The sequence below is a fragment of the Neophocaena asiaeorientalis genome, unplaced genomic scaffold (assembly GCF_003031525.2).
Source record: "Neophocaena asiaeorientalis asiaeorientalis breed wild unplaced genomic scaffold, Neophocaena_asiaeorientalis_V1.1 scaffold601, whole genome shotgun sequence".
In the NCBI taxonomy this organism is placed as follows: domain Eukaryota; kingdom Metazoa; phylum Chordata; class Mammalia; order Artiodactyla; family Phocoenidae; genus Neophocaena; species Neophocaena asiaeorientalis.
Window position 1 is genome coordinate 114,631 of NW_020174793.1, and position 6,000 is coordinate 120,630.

Genomic DNA, 6,000 nt, shown 5'->3' on the forward strand with positions numbered 1-6,000 from the left:
ATTTCGCTGCTTTGTTAGTATCCAGAAGAGTATGTGACAAAGAGGAGGGCACCCATTTAATATTTTCTGAATGAAGGAATTAATTAATGTATATATTAGTGGCCTGAAAAAGCATTGGCTAGAAATTGACTTTTTCCTGAATGATTCCTCCATGTGCTGGGCTTACCGGAATAATAATTGCTAACATGTAAATGCTTAAAGAATTACTTGGAATACTGTTCCAAGCATTCTGGTGGTTGTTGAATATATTCTTTGGGTTGTCTATTGCTACATAGCAAATAAACCCCAAACTTAGTGTCTTGAAACTACTACAACCATTTTCTAATACATAATTCTGTGGCTTGACTAGGTAGTTCTGCTAGTTTTGTTTAGGGTCTCTCATAAGTCTTCAGGCAGATGGTGGTGGGGCTAGAATATCCAAGATGGCTTCATTCACATGTCTGGTGCCTTAGCAGGATGGCTGGAGAGCTGGGACCTCTCTCCCCACAAATGGTCTCTTCTGTATGCAGTGACTGAATCCCCGGACCTACTGCTTCCAAGGAGGAAGAAGTAGAAGTATCACTTCTTCCAAGTGCTACTGGTTAAAGCAGCCACAGTGCCAGTCAGCCCAGATTCAAACAGAAGGAAAATAAACTCCATTTCTCAACGGGAGAACACAACAAAAAATTTGTAACCATCTTCAATCCACCCTACATACTTACATTCTAATCATTAGAGCAACCCTGAAAAGTAGGTATTATTTTCTCCATTTCATAAAAGAGGAAATTCTCACAGCCAATAATGGCACTTGGATTTGAAGCTATGTTTGTATATTTCCAGCCTTTTTTTTTACTGCCTCTCCAAGAAGATAACACTAAGGATACATACAAAATAAAAACAAACAAAATTACTGTACATCTAATTCTGTGTCTGGACTTGGTCACTTGTTTTATTCTTGTCCCTGCAATTGAATCATCAATCAGAGCCTCATATTCCTTTTTGCCTCCAAAGTCTGCCCCTTCAGGTTTTCCCACCATTGTTGTCGACCAAAAAAAACAATCATTCTTTATTCAGCCTGGCATTCCTTTCTTTTCACAACACAGACAATGGTTCAGCCACCAGCGCATTACCAGTCCTAGGTTCTTTGATTGAGGCTATGCTCACGTGAGTTTACCATGAAGATTTCAGCTACAGGGTAACTTGCCCTAATAACACAATCAATTTCTCTGGTGACGTGTCCTCCAAGAATGCAAAGTAGTTTAATATTGGCCTAACAATCATAATTCTTCCCTACCCCAAAGTCCTAAAGATAGTTGATATTTTCTTCTAGCAATTTTAATCTTTCATATTTAGCACCTTACTTACTTTTATATTCTGGAGTTTATTTTTATATTTTGCCTGAGGTAGGAATCCTTTAATTTTTTTCACATAGCGAACCAAATTTTCCTACAAAATATTTAAATAACCCAAACTCCCATGTGCATCTTTCTGAGTTCTATTCTGTTCCACAGTGCATTTGTATGTTTCTATACCAGTCCCACATCGTTTACCTAGGATGGCTGGGTAATATGTCTAAATATCTAGTAGAATGAGTCTGTCTTTTCTTTGCTTTTCTTTTTCATGATTGTCTTAATCAGGGATCAGGGAACTGCAGTCCATGAGCCAAACCTTGCCCACTATTTTAGTAAATAAAGCATTATTAGAACACAACTACATGCATTTGCTTACATACAATCTTCGCCTGCTTTTGAGCACTACAACAGCAGAGTTGAGTAGCTGCATCCTGCCACCAAATCCTAAGATATTTAGTATCTAGCTTTTTTACAGAAAAAGTTTGCTAACTCCTGGTCTAGGTTACTCACTGACTTGAATTCTACATAAATTACAGAATCATTTTGGCAAGTTTCCCAGTTCCAAGTTCTTGATTGCAAGCAACAGAAACTGGTTCTGTCTAGTTTAATGCAAAATAAATTTATTGGAGAAGATATCAGTGAGTTCACAGAAGTTCTCAGGAAGGAGGCTATAGAAGAAGCCTCAAAAATGGGCAAGAACTAAGGGAGGCCTGGCAGTAGCAATGACAGACAAGGCTACAATGCAAGGGACACCTGGTTAAGATGCCACCATGCCACCACAATGAAAAGCCTTCTGAACTCTCCCTGCACTACTGTAACACTCACTCAAGATTCAGAGTCCTGTGAAGGAGAATTTTATGTCCAAGCTGGGATCACAATACTCATGTGCTAGCTTCCAAAGAGTGAGAAGGAGTGTCTGACCCTTCTACTTCCATAGACAGAGGTAGAGTCCCGCCTTCCATCACGAGTCATTTGATGGTTCATTCAAAATATGAAAGGCGCAGCATCTCCCCAAAAGCAGCTATGACTTTGCTTGGAACTGCATTACATTTGGGGAAACTTGTTATGTCTAAATACTGCATTCTCATTCATGAAGATGATTCACCTCACTATTAATTCAACTCTTTCTTTAGGCCCTTTTGTAGAGTTTTTAAATGTTCTTCTGTAATGGTCTCGTGAGTTTTTATCCAGTAAGTCCTTGAAATTTTCCAGTTTTGATGTTGTTGTTTTGGATGATATCTTACTATCTACTATCTTCTTGATATTAATATTGCTGGTATTGAGGAAAGCTACTGATTTCGGTATACTGATCTTATAATCAGCAAACTTACTGAACTCTCTTATTACTTCTAAGAGTCTGTTGATTTTCTTTAGTCTTCTATGTAAATGATCATGACACTTGAAAATGACAATTTTATCTCTTCCCATCCAATCTTGTATTTCTTAGTCTTATTTCCTATCTTATAACATTGGCTGGAACCTCCAGCATTATGCAGAACGTTGTGATAGCATATATCCTTGCATTGTTCCTAATCTTAAGGCAAATGCTTTTCAAGTTTCTCCAGGTAAAAGGATAAATACCTTTCTATCACATTAAGGAAGTTCCTTTCTACATCTATTTTAAATCATAAATAAGTATAAAACTTTAAACAATGCTTTTTCTGCATCTGCTGAAATGTATTTCCTTCTTTAATTAGTTAGCATGGGAAATTATATTAATAGATTCTTTTCACATAGAATTTTCTCCTTGCATTCCTAAAAATTAACCATAATTGGTCACAATATATTATATACTTTTTAAAATTAAATTTTATTTTTTATACAGCAGGTTCTTATTAGTCATCAATTTTATACACAACAGTGTATACATGTCCATTTCAATCGCCCAATTCAGCACATGACCATACCCACCCACCCACAGTTTTCCCCCCTTGGTATCCATACGTTTGTTCTCTACATCTGTGTCTCAATTTCTGTCCTGCAAACCGGTTCATCTGTACCATTCTTCTAGGTTCCACATACATGTGTTAATATACGATATCTGTTTTTCTCTCTCTGATTTACTTCACTCTGTATGACAGTTTCTAGATCCATCCATGTCTCAACAAAGGACTCAATTTCGTTCCTTTTTCTGGCTGAGTAATATTCCATTGTATATATGTGCCACATCTTCTTTATCCATTCGTCTGTCGATGGGCATTTAGGTTGCTTCCATGACCTGGCTATTGTAAACAGTGCCGCAATGAACATTGGGGTTGCGTGTGTCTTTTTGAATTATGCTTTTCTCTTGGTATATGCCCAGTAGTGGGATTGCTGGATCATATGGTAATTCTATTTTTAGATTTTTAAGGAACATCCATACCATCCTCCATAGTGGCTGTATCAATTTATATTCCCACCAACAGTGCAAGAGGGTTCCCTTTTCTCCACACCCTCTCCAGCATTTGCTGTTTGGAGATTTACTGATGATGCCCATTCTAACTGGTGTGAGGTAATACCTCATTGTAGTTCTGACTTGCATTTCTCTAATGATTAGTGATGTTGAGCATCTTTTCAGGTTGCCCATCTCCACTTCATTTAGTTGTTTTTCTGGGGTTTTATCTTGTTCCTTCATCTGGTACATAACCCTCTGCCTTTTCATCTTGTCTATCTTTCTGTGAATGTGGTTTTTGTTCCACAGGCTGCAGGACTGTAGTTCTTCTTGCTTCTGCTGTCTGCCCTCTGGTGGATGAGGCTATCTAAGAGGCTTGTTTATGTTTCTATATTTCATTGTTTAATCATTACTGAATTTAGTTAGCCAGTACATATTAGGATTCTTGCACCTTTGTTCACAAGTGAGACTGGACTGTAATCTATGTTTATTGTACAGCTTTTATTAAGTTTTGAGGTCAGGGTTAAATCGGCTTCATAAAAGGTGGTGGCAATCATATCTTTCTTAAAGGAAGGAAATAATAAAACTGTTACAAATCTGTAAGGTAGAGAATTTTTTAAAGTAGAAATGCTTACCAAAATTACAATTCGTTCTTAAAAAAGTTAATAAAAATAGAAAAATAACCAGTTGCCCACACATCCCAATCTGCTGAAGAGAACTCCATTGTACACCTAGTGTGCTGGCATAATTATTAAGAGCAGCCCCTTTCATTCTGAAAATATTGCTGTTGGGCAATAAATCATCCATAGGTTGAACCTACAACTGACAAGTGTTTAGGCCACACATTAGCTGTGTTAGTTACTGTGGTAAATTCACCTGGCCTCTCTGAGCTTCAGGTTTCCCATCAGCAGAATGGAAATTGTAAAATTTACCACTCTGGGTGGTTTAAAGAGATAATTGAATAAAGCAAGTAAATGCTTAACTTCTAAACAAAAGTTAGCTGATTCCAGCACCAGCCATTCCCAGCAATCCACAGATTAGAGCAATGATCCCGGCACCCAGATACAACCCAAAAGAATTCCAAAGCCATCTTGACTACAGGTAGGAAAGTATGTATGAGGCTATACCACTGTTAAATAATAGACAAAATATATATTGGTCTCTGCCCCCACTTCATGCCACAGAGCTCCTAAAACCCTTGTGATTTCCAAAGTGATAACAGCACCAAGAACATATTTTTTTCTCATATTTGGTCTTTGACCCCAGTTCCTTACACAGGATTCCTGAACCCTTTGTAATTTCCTGAGTGATATAAACTTTTGTTCTCCTAAGGCAAGTCTGGGTGGGCTCCTGGATGAGGGCTGGTCACCAGAAAAACCAAACCATGATTAGAAGCTTGGAATTTTCAGCCCCTTTCCCAACCACACCCCATTCTCTTGAGGAGGGAGAAGGAATGAGTTAATCATCAATCATGCCTACGTGATGAAGTCTCCATAAAAACCCCCAAAGTAAGGGGTCTGGAGAGCTTTCAGGTTGGTGAACATATCCATGTTAGTGTACCCCAACTCCATGGGGACAGAAGCTCAGGACCCTCCAGAATTCTTGCCCCATGTATCTCTTTTTCGGGCTGTTCATCTGTATCCTTTATCACATCCTTTAATAAAGTGGTAGACAAACATACGTATTTCCTTGAGCTCTGTGAGCCATTCTAGCAAATAACTGACTTTAAGAAGGGGGTTCTTTGGAACCTCCGATTTGTAGCCAAGTTGGAAGGAAGTTGTGGGTAACCTAGGACCTATTACTCATGATTGGCATCTGAAGTGTGTGTGTGGGTTGGGGGAGGGGGATCTCCTGGGATCTGAGGCTATCTCCAGGTAGACAGTGTCAGAATTGAGTTAAATTATAGGACATCCACCTGGTGTTGCTCATTGTTGGGGAAAATCTCCACACATCTGGTGTCAGAAGTGTTGTTAGTGTGGCAATGTAGAAGTCAAGGAGAAACACAGGAGGAAGACTGGGTATTTTTCCTACACAGGCAACAGTGCCCAGTGCTCCCCCCTCCCCACCCCACCACCACCTGCAACCCTGTTTACTAGGTAACTGGGGATATTCAAGGTTTGATCTATAACCCCTGAGTGCAGGCTCCCTGCAATGCTCCATTCTAAAAATCAGGGAAGCCTAAGTCCAAAGATGTCACCTTCAGCTCCTCTTTGTCCCCATCTCCAGTCCCACCTCATTCATAAAGCCCTTTAGAGGCCTGGGTTCTTCCTTGCACTTGCCAATCTCCTCTCTACCAAT